The following is a 9,933-nucleotide window of genomic DNA, read 5'->3' on the forward strand; positions in this document are numbered from 1 at the left end:
AGAGACCACAGAGGGCAGGATGGGTAGGGTGAGGGGTAGGGGTGAGCAGTGACTTGGAGAATGATCTCAGGATGTTGGACAAAGCTGTGAGAGATCACCAGAATTCAATTAGGTGACGTTTAAACATCTGTAAGAGGTGTGTGGTCCTATGAGATAAGAAGCACATGAAAACGATGCAGGATTCTGTAGAGATAGATGGACAAATATATAGTTATAAGCCTTAAGGGTCACATAAATACACAGTCAGGTATAGAACCTGGATAGGGAGTTATGGACTCCACTCTGCCTTGACCATTAGTAACTGATCACTTGTAATCAAGGAACTAGTCTACTCAGCCACCTCCATCTTTAAGTTAGAAAGTTAGAAACTGGAAATAGGGCTTGATAGGTCCATAGAGTCAGCAGCTAGGATGCAGTTAGCATCCTTCCCAGAATCTCTGGTTGATTAGCAACCTCAGGTGGCTGAGAAGGGAATACCTCTCTTGTGGGTAGACATTTTAGTAGCTCTGGGAAAATTTATTTTCATTTCATTTAATTTTTTTAGCCCTGGGAAAATTTAAAATTAAGCACACAAATGTTTAAGGGAATCAAAACTATAGTTTTCATATTTTCAAGTTAAAGAATTTGTACACATATAATATTTGTGTAGGCATAATTTTGGAGAATTTGGCTTATTGGAATATTAGACCACCTTCAATATTTCATTTTAATGTATGTACTTGAATAATCGATTGAAATTTGTGATAAGTTGAAACATTTCCAAGTTTACATATAGTTTGGACATGTAAGAGAATTTAAGATTCACTCTGTCTTGTATGCTGAATTTATTAAGTCTGTAATAATTACTTTTGTACTTGGGAAGGTTTGTCAGTCAGATGAAGTACTTAAAAAGGAATTGAATTTATTAAATTTATTAAATGCCATTTAAAATGTTAAAGATGTTTAATTAACTAAGTGTGTAAATGGGGCTAAGCATTAATCAAGACCCTCTCAAAGTGATTGTTAATATTTGCTAGACTTATAAATAGGATAATAAGATTCCTAAGGTGATTTTAAAAGCGTAAGGAAGAGCTATAAATTTCTAAATCTATAAATTTAATAAATTGAATACTAATTTTCAAAACCTAAGTAAATCTTAGAGTGGTCTTTTCAGTGCACAAAAGCCACCCTCAAGGACATAAAAGACTTTCCTAACCAGTGAGTCTCCAGCAGTGCAGGGGGAGAGAGCGGAAGTGGGAAAGGGAGAAAGGAAAGTAAGATTTTAGTGTCATTGGATTGTCTTGTTCCCAAGGTCAGGCTAGATGGTATATTCTGCACCATGCCAAATTGCTCATCTCACAGGAGACTATAATTAAACACACGTTCACTGTGCGGGGGATCAGAATTGCTGAGGAGGGTATTTGGCAACTGAAGAAGCAGGTTAAGTCGTGATGGCTTTGGGGTCTTAGCAGTCCCTCTCAGTAAGCCCTTCTAAGTTACATTCTGCTGTTCCGTTTGCTGTTAATTATTCCTCAGATAATTTCCCCTGAGCAAGAATAAGGACATTCTGTGGTAGAGGCTGAGGCTTTTTGTTTCCCAGGGGGTTTGCTGCTGAGAGCCAGTGGGAATGTGTATCAGTTAAATTCTTATTTGCACCAAACAAAGCCAGCTCCAGCTGATTTAAGCAGAAACAGAGCTGTTGAAAAGCCATTCACAGAATCACTGGGAAGGTAGGAGACTCCAACTGAGAAGCAGTGTTGGTCAGAACCATGGTCACAGACATGCCACAGAAAACAGCCGGTGGCAATGTGGCTGTTGCTGTGGAACATGAGATGCCACAGTTGAGCCCCTGGTGGGGGATATCACCCCTGGAATGGCCACCAGGAGGATTCTGCACTGTCCCTCCTCTCTGCATCCATCACTCCTACCTGCATCCATCACAAGGTTTCAGACGAATGTGCCTGACTGACTTATATCATGTGTCTGTGTCCAAGTTGTAGAAGGCTGGGAAAGAGGTTTGTGGCATTTCAGCTTCTGTGGTGGGAGGCAGCTCTGGCTCTGACACTCAGTAGCAATGTGTTGGAGCTAGTTTACAAGAGCTGTTTGTAAAAATCTCAGGGACTTGTGAACTGGTGGTTAAACATAGTCATTATTAAAAAGTAAATTATAGTAGATATACTGTCTCTATTCCTCTTGCAAAGTATAAAAGAAATATAAGACTCTGAATGGAGCCAAGAAGAAGGCAGCCCAGCTAGGGATGTTGGGACCCAAGGAATAATACATTACTGAGTTCCTTGTATTTTCTTTTTGTGTCATATATCCCAGACTTGGAGCTGAAGAAACTGGCAATGCAGAAATGCCAATAGGTGTAGGCAAAAAAGCCCCAACCAAAGTCTGCGCTCTCTAGTCAAAGGAGTAGGAAAGAAGAAACAGAGCAAGATAGAAAACTTTCAGACACTAACAGCCAAACGCAGCAGAAAAATCTGTGATCTCCCCATCCCAACTCAGGCCAACAAAGGCTAAATTGGCGGCTTATACTTCCAACCTTGAGAAACTGTCAAGACAGCTCAATACTCATGATGAAGTGATGTCATAGGAGACCAAGTAGAACCTGGACTTTCAGCCCCACCTCGCAGTAATAAGGCACCCTTCCTACTTCCCACTGGATAGTGCCAGAGGATGCCTAGTGGGGAGTCAGAACCTTTGTAATCACTCAGCAGTAAGAGATAGAGAGGGACACTATATAATGATAAAATAGTCAATTCACCAAGAAGACATATCAATCCTAAATGTACATGTACCAAACAACAGAGCTGCAAAATAGGAGAAGCAAGAACCAATCGAACTGAAAGGAGAAACAGACAAATCCCAATTGTAACTGGAGACTTCAATACCCCTCTCTCAACAATTTCTACAACAATTGATAGCTAAAGTCAGCAAGGATATAGAAGAACTCAACATCAACTGAGAGGATTTAACTGACATTTATAGAACACTAAGGCTAAACCATCAGAATACACATTCTTTTTGCGTGGTCATGGAACATATACCAAGATAAACCCTATTCTGGGCTATAAAACAAATTGCAACAAACTTAAGAGAATTAAAATAATATAGAGTTTTCTGACCACAATGGAATTAAGCTAGAATAACAGAAAAATTAATAGGAAAATCTCTAAACACTTGGAAACTAAACAACGTATTTTAAGTAATTAATGAGTCAAAAAGGAAGACTCAAGGAAAATTAAAAAAATTATTGAACTAAACGAAAACTAAAATATAGCACATCAAAATTTGTGGGACACAGCCAAAGCAATGCTGAGAGGGAAATAATATATGCATTAAATGTGTACATTAGAAAAGAGGAGAAGTTTCAAACTAATAATCTAAGCTCCTACCTCAAGAACCTAGAAAAGATAAGCAAACTAAACCCAAAGTGAATGCAAGGAAGGAAATAATAAAGATAAGAGTAGATACGAGCAAAATTGAAAACAGAAAAACAATAGAGAAAATCAATGAAACAAAGAATATGTTCTTTGAAAAAGTCAATAAAATTGACAAATCTCTAGCAAGACTGACAAAAAGGAAGACACACATTGCCAATATCAAGAATGAAACAGGCTGGGTGTGGTGGCTCATGCCTGTAATCCCAGCACTTTGGGAGGCCGAGGCAGGTGGATCACCCGAGGTCAGGAGTTCGAGACCAGCCTCGCCAAGTGGTGAAATCCCATCTCTACTAAAAATACAAAAATTAGCTGGGTGTGGTAGTGCATGCCTGTAATCTCAGCTACTCGGGAGGCTGAGGCACGAGAATTGCTTGAACCCGGGACACAGAGGTTTCAGTGACAGAGCAAGACTCCGTCTCAAAAAAAAAAAAAAAGAAATAAGATATCACTGAAGACCTTGCATACATCAAAAGACTAATAAGTGAATACTATGAATAAGTTTGCACACATAAATTTGGCAACCCAGATGAAATAGACCATTTCTTAAAAAAACACAAATGACCACAACTCACTCTATGAAAGAGTTAATTTGAAGCTGGGCACCATGACTTGTGCCTGTAATCCCTGCTGCTCAGGAGGCTGAGGTGGGAGGATCACTGCAGTCTAGGAGTTTAAGGCTGCAGTGAGCTGTGTTCAAGCCACTGCACTCTAGTCTGGGTGACAGAGTGAGACCCCATCTCTTAAAAAAAAGAGACAATTTGAATACCCTGTAAAGATTAAGAAAGCTAATTTCTTACCCTCCTTACCACCCCCGCCCCCAAATTTCCAGGCCAAGATGGTTTGACTAAAGAATTTTACTAAATATTTAAATAAGAATTGCTACCAATTTTACACAACCTCTTCCAGAAATAGAAGAGGAGGGATTACTTCCTAATGAAATTTATGAAGCTAGTATTCCTCTGATATCAAGACCAGACAAAAATAATCCCTCAAAAAGAAATCTAAAGACTAGCATCTCTCCTGAATATAGATGCAAGAAATCTTTAACAAAATATTAGCAAGTATAATTCATCAATATAGAAAAAATTATATATCATGATCATGTGGAATTTATTAGAGATGAAAAGCTGTTTCAGTATTTAAAAATCAATTACTGTAATCCACCATGTTAACAAGTTAAAAAAAATCACATCATCCTATCAATTGACGCAGAAAATGCGTCTGACAAAATTCAACACCCTTTTATGTTAATAACTCTTAGGAAAATAGAAGTGTAGGGGGGTTTCCTCAACTTGACAAAGGGTGTCTACACAAAATCTACAGCTAATATTGTACTTAATGGTGAGAGATTGATTGCACTTCCCCTAAGGTTGGGAACAAGGTAAGGATATCCTCTCTTACCACTCTTATTCAATTCAGTGCTGGAAGTTTTAGCTAGTGCAACAGGCAAGAAAAAGAAACAAAAGACATACAGGTCAGAAAAAAATTTGTCCCTGTTTGCAGATAACATAACTATCTACATAGAAAATCCTAAGAAATCTATAAAAATGAAAACAAAACAAAAAAACTTTTGGAACAAGTGATTTAGTTCAACATGAATCATAGGATACAAGATAAATATACAGAAATCAATTGCATTTCTATTAGCAGTAAACACATGTATACCAAAATTAACAGTACAATACCATATGCAGCCCACTCAAAAAATGAAATACTTTTTTATAAATCTAATAAAAATTTACAGAATCTATATGCTGAAAACTTCTGCATTACTCTATTTTGTGTTGCTATGAAGAAATACCTGAAACTGGATAATTTATAAAGAAAAGAGATTTGTTTGGCTCATGATGCTGCAGGCTGTGCAAGAAGCATGGTGCCAGCATCTGCTTCTGGTGAAGCTCTCAGGTACCTCACAATCATAGTGGAAGGTGAGGGAGGAGCAGGTGTGTCATATGGTGAGAGAGAAAGCAAGGGGGTGGGGAGGTGCCACACTGTTTAAAAACCAGATCTTGTGGTAACTAATAAAGTGAGAACTCATTCATTACCATGAGGATGGCACCAACCCATTCTTGAGGTATCCACGCCCAGGACCCAAACACTTCCCACTAAGCCCCACCTCTAACATTGAGGTAACATGAGATTTGAAGAGGATAAATATCCAAACTATATCAACTACTCAAGGTTGATGAAAGAAATCAATGAAGATCTAAATAAATGGAGAGATATACTATGTTCATGGATTGGAAGATTCAGCATTGTAAAGTTGTCAATTTGTCCTAAACTGATATATAGGTTTAATGCATTTTTTATTGAAATCTAAGGAAAGCTTTTTTGTGGATATAGACAAAATTATTTTAGAATTTATATGGAAAGGCATAGAAACCAGAATAGCTAAAACAATTTTGTAAAAGGAGAATGAAGTGGGATGAATCAGTCTACCTAATTTTAAGACTTATTGTATAGCTACAATAATCAAGACTGTGTGGTATTGGTGGAGAGATAATGCAAAGACTGATAGAACAGAATTTAAAAACCTAGAAATAGACCAACATAAATATACTCAACCAATTTTTGACAAAAGGTGCAAAAGTAATTCATTGGAGAAAAGATACTGTTTTCAACAAATGATGACGTAGCAGAAGAACATCCATTGGTAAACACAAACAAAACTCTGGTGCAAGTCTCATACCTTATACAATAATTAACTCAAAATACATCATAGAATTAAATGTAAAACTTGAAACTATAAACATTTTTAGAAGAAAATAGGATAACATGTTTGGGGTTAGGGTTAGGCAAAGAGTTCTTTGACTTGACAACAAAAGCATAAAAGGAAAGAAAAAACTGATTAAATAGACTTTACTAAAATTTTAAAATTTTGTGCTGCAAAAGACCTTGTTAAGAGGATGAAAAAACAAAGTACAGAGTGGGAGAAAATATTTGCAAACCACATATCTAATACAGGACTAGTGTCTTGACTATATAAAGAATTCCTCAGGGCCAGGCATAGTGGCTCACTCCTGTAATCCCAGCACTTTGAGAGGCTGAGGCAGGCAGATTACGTGGTCAGGAGATCGAGACCATCCTGACTAACACAGTGAAACCCCATCTCTACCTAAAATTCAAAAAATTAGCCCAGTGTGGTGGCATGTGCCTGTAATCCTAGCTACTTGGGAGGCTGAGGCAGGAGAATCACTTGAATCTGGTAGGCAGAGGTTGCAGTCAGCCAAGATCATGCCACTACACTCCAGCCTGGGTAACAGAGTAAGAGACTGTCTCAAAAAAAAAAAAAAATTCTCAAACTCAACATCAAAAAACCAAATAATCCACTTAAAAAATGGGCAAAAGACATAAAGAGAAATTTTACTGAAGAGAATATACAGATAGCAAATAAGCACATGAGAAGGTGTTCAACCTTATTAGCTATTAGGGAAATGCAAATTAAAACCATAATAAAGTGTCACTGTACACCTATCAGGATGTCAGAGAGAGAGAGACAGAGAGAGAGAGACAGAGAGAGAGAGACAGAGAGAGAGAAAGAGAGACAGAGAAACATGAAAAATAGTGATATAATCAAATGCTGGCCAGGATGTGGAGAAACTAGATTACTCATACATTACTGGTGGAAAGGTAAAATGGGACAACCACTCTGGAAAACAGTTTGGCAGTTTCTTAAAAACCTAAACATACAACTACCATATGACCCAGCAATTGCTCTCTTGGGCATTTATCACAAAGAAATGAAGACTTATATTCACACAATAAACTAAACAAATTTTATAGCAGTTTTATTTGCAATAGCCAAAAACTGAGACAATGCAGATGTCCTTTAATGGGTGAATGGTTAATGGTGCAGTGATACAGAATAAACTTTTGACACACACAACACAGTAAACTGTGTATCTCCAGAGAATAACATTGAGTTGAAAAAGCTAATCTCAAAAGGTTACATACTGTATGATTCCATTTATACAATATTCTTATAGTGACAACGTTGTAGAAATAGAGAACAGGTTAGTGGTTTCCAGAGGTTAGGGAGGGGACAACTATAAAAAGGCAACTTGGGGGATCATTATTGTGATTGAAATGTTCTTTAATTTTGCCCTGTCCATGTCAATATTCTGGTTGTGATACTAATTCAATAAAATGTATAATTAAAAAATACATTATATTCAAACACAGGCAAATACATTATATTAAAAATAAAGGTACTAAATACTCAAAATTCATGACTTCCCAATTATTTTGTTACTTTTACTATTGCCTATATTCTGGAAGTTATTTATGTCTGTTATATCTGTATATGGTGGAAATATTCTATAGTGATGTGCTATGGAACATTTCTTCCCAATTCAGTGACATCACACTAATAGCTTGCAATTGGCCATCGTGGGAATATTTACACCAGAGAAATCAGCAGACACTATAAATTAGGTCCTCCCCTCCTTTTTTTCATAGATGGTTGTTAAACTTTTACCAGGAGTGCTTTTAAGGTAGGGAATTTCTCATACATAGGAAGTGGGTTTAGATACTGGATGACTCCACCTTCCAAATAGCAAATGTCAATCAAAAAATGGATAATGTCTCAGATCAGTTATAGAGGAGGAAAAAGCTGGCTCTTCCTAAGGGGATTTCCTCTCTACCTCATTGCTTCCCTCATTTTACAGAAGGCTGTTGTGGACTGTGATTGAAGCAGATGCTGGAGGAATGGAATCCTGGCTGTTTACAATCTCATTTCTTTAATATCCAGCATAGAAATGGCAGGATGGTAAAACTACAAAAATGCAGTTTTATGAATGCTCAGATCCCTTTTACACTTTTCCCTAGGCACTGCCATTTCTAATCTCTCTCCATCAAAGTCAGATCCTTTTGTTAGCTTCTCGATCTAGGGACCATGTAGCTAGTTATTAGCTTTGCTCTTCTGCAAGCTTTTCCATCCCTTGTGTGTCTAATTGGCCATAAATGAGATGGAAGCAGGAAGAGATGGGCCTGTGGATCTGATGAATCATCCTATCCTATATTACAGCTATGGTGAAAGGTCCAAAGGTCAGGTCTGTATAGACAAGGGGATACATGGTCATTGGTTATAAGGAGTTCTCTTCACCCACTAGAGTTGCAAAACTGGCACTGGCAGCATCCGTGGTCCTTGCCTCACAGAGAGGGAGGACCTCTCTATAGCCAGAGTGTGGCCAACACAGAACTGGGCAGAGATAAGAGACAGACAGACAGACAGACAGACAGAGTCTTTTTTGGGCTGAGTCCCTGGGAGCCTTTGAGTTCCTGGTCCCTGCAGGTTGTCCTCCCTAGCTAAATTCCATTTTCGGTTTAGGCAAATTCTAGTTGAGTTCTTTGGCGCTTGCAGCTGGAAGAATTCCAGATAAACACACTCCTTACAGAGCACCCCTAATCTGTAGAGTTTCTCTTTTCTCCTCTGGCTCCGCTCTGGAAACTAGAAATGTGATCTAAAACTTCCAGTCTCAACCTAAAACCATGGGACACCGCCTTTCCACCTAGAGATTCGGTTAACTTTGAAAGACAGGCTTCGAGGTCCCCTGAGAAGGCTGCCTTTCTCCTCTGTGCTGCATCCAGCCACAGAGTTGAGTCAGAGGCAGGGAAACAGCATGATTCTGCTGTTTTACAGCCTGAAAGAAACATTTGGACAGGAATGCACTTTTTTCTTTTTCAGAATACAAGAAACCTCCAAAAATCAAGCCGAATGGTTTTGAGAAACATTTAGTGGCGGTAAACGGATTGGGTGCTAAGACATCTCCATCTTTGGTTCCCATAGTCCCTGATTTATTTTGGCATTGGAGTGTCTGTAGCGCTACCATTCAGCCACATGTTAATTTTTTTGTCTATGCAAGGGTGTAAACTGCATATGGTTTATTTCAATTAGCTTAATTGTTTTCGGTATTTAATAGCTAATTGTCTTAATTAGCTTCCAAAGCACAACAATGCTGAGAACGGTAATGACTACATCTTATCCATATGGTTACAGAAGACAGATAACTCAATTTCCCATCCTCAGGCTGTGTGAGTCCCAGGAGGACAGGGCAGATGTGCAGGGAAGAATATGGAAGTCCTCGAGAGAGCTGGCCTGGCCTTGAATGCAAAAACCTGAATATTAAGAATAAATGAGGAGGTGATGGACAGGGAAATAAAGCAGGAGAATGAAGGATTTATGGAGGAGTCAAGTCATCTATTTTCTTAATGTAGATACCATGCAGTGATGCTGGGTGAATAATAATAAGAATAACAACAAATTTCACAGTGCCAGCAGGCTATATTGGCTCTGATCTGAAGAGGCAATGTTTGAAGACCAAATTGTGGGACACTGAGAGTGAGAAATGCCCTGTGGTGCAATCAGTCTTAGGAATAGCTGGTACCAGTCAAAGTCTGGGTGACATTTCTCTGGCAAATCTGGATGAGAAGTAGTTCATAGCTAGTGCCTGGCATGTATTGGGAGCTTAATATATGCTTTAATCAGCATCTGTCAGGAAATCCTGTG

This window comes from Mandrillus leucophaeus, unplaced genomic scaffold (genome assembly GCF_000951045.1).
Source record: "Mandrillus leucophaeus isolate KB7577 unplaced genomic scaffold, Mleu.le_1.0 Scaffold70, whole genome shotgun sequence".
Taxonomy (NCBI): Eukaryota; Metazoa; Chordata; class Mammalia; order Primates; family Cercopithecidae; genus Mandrillus; species Mandrillus leucophaeus.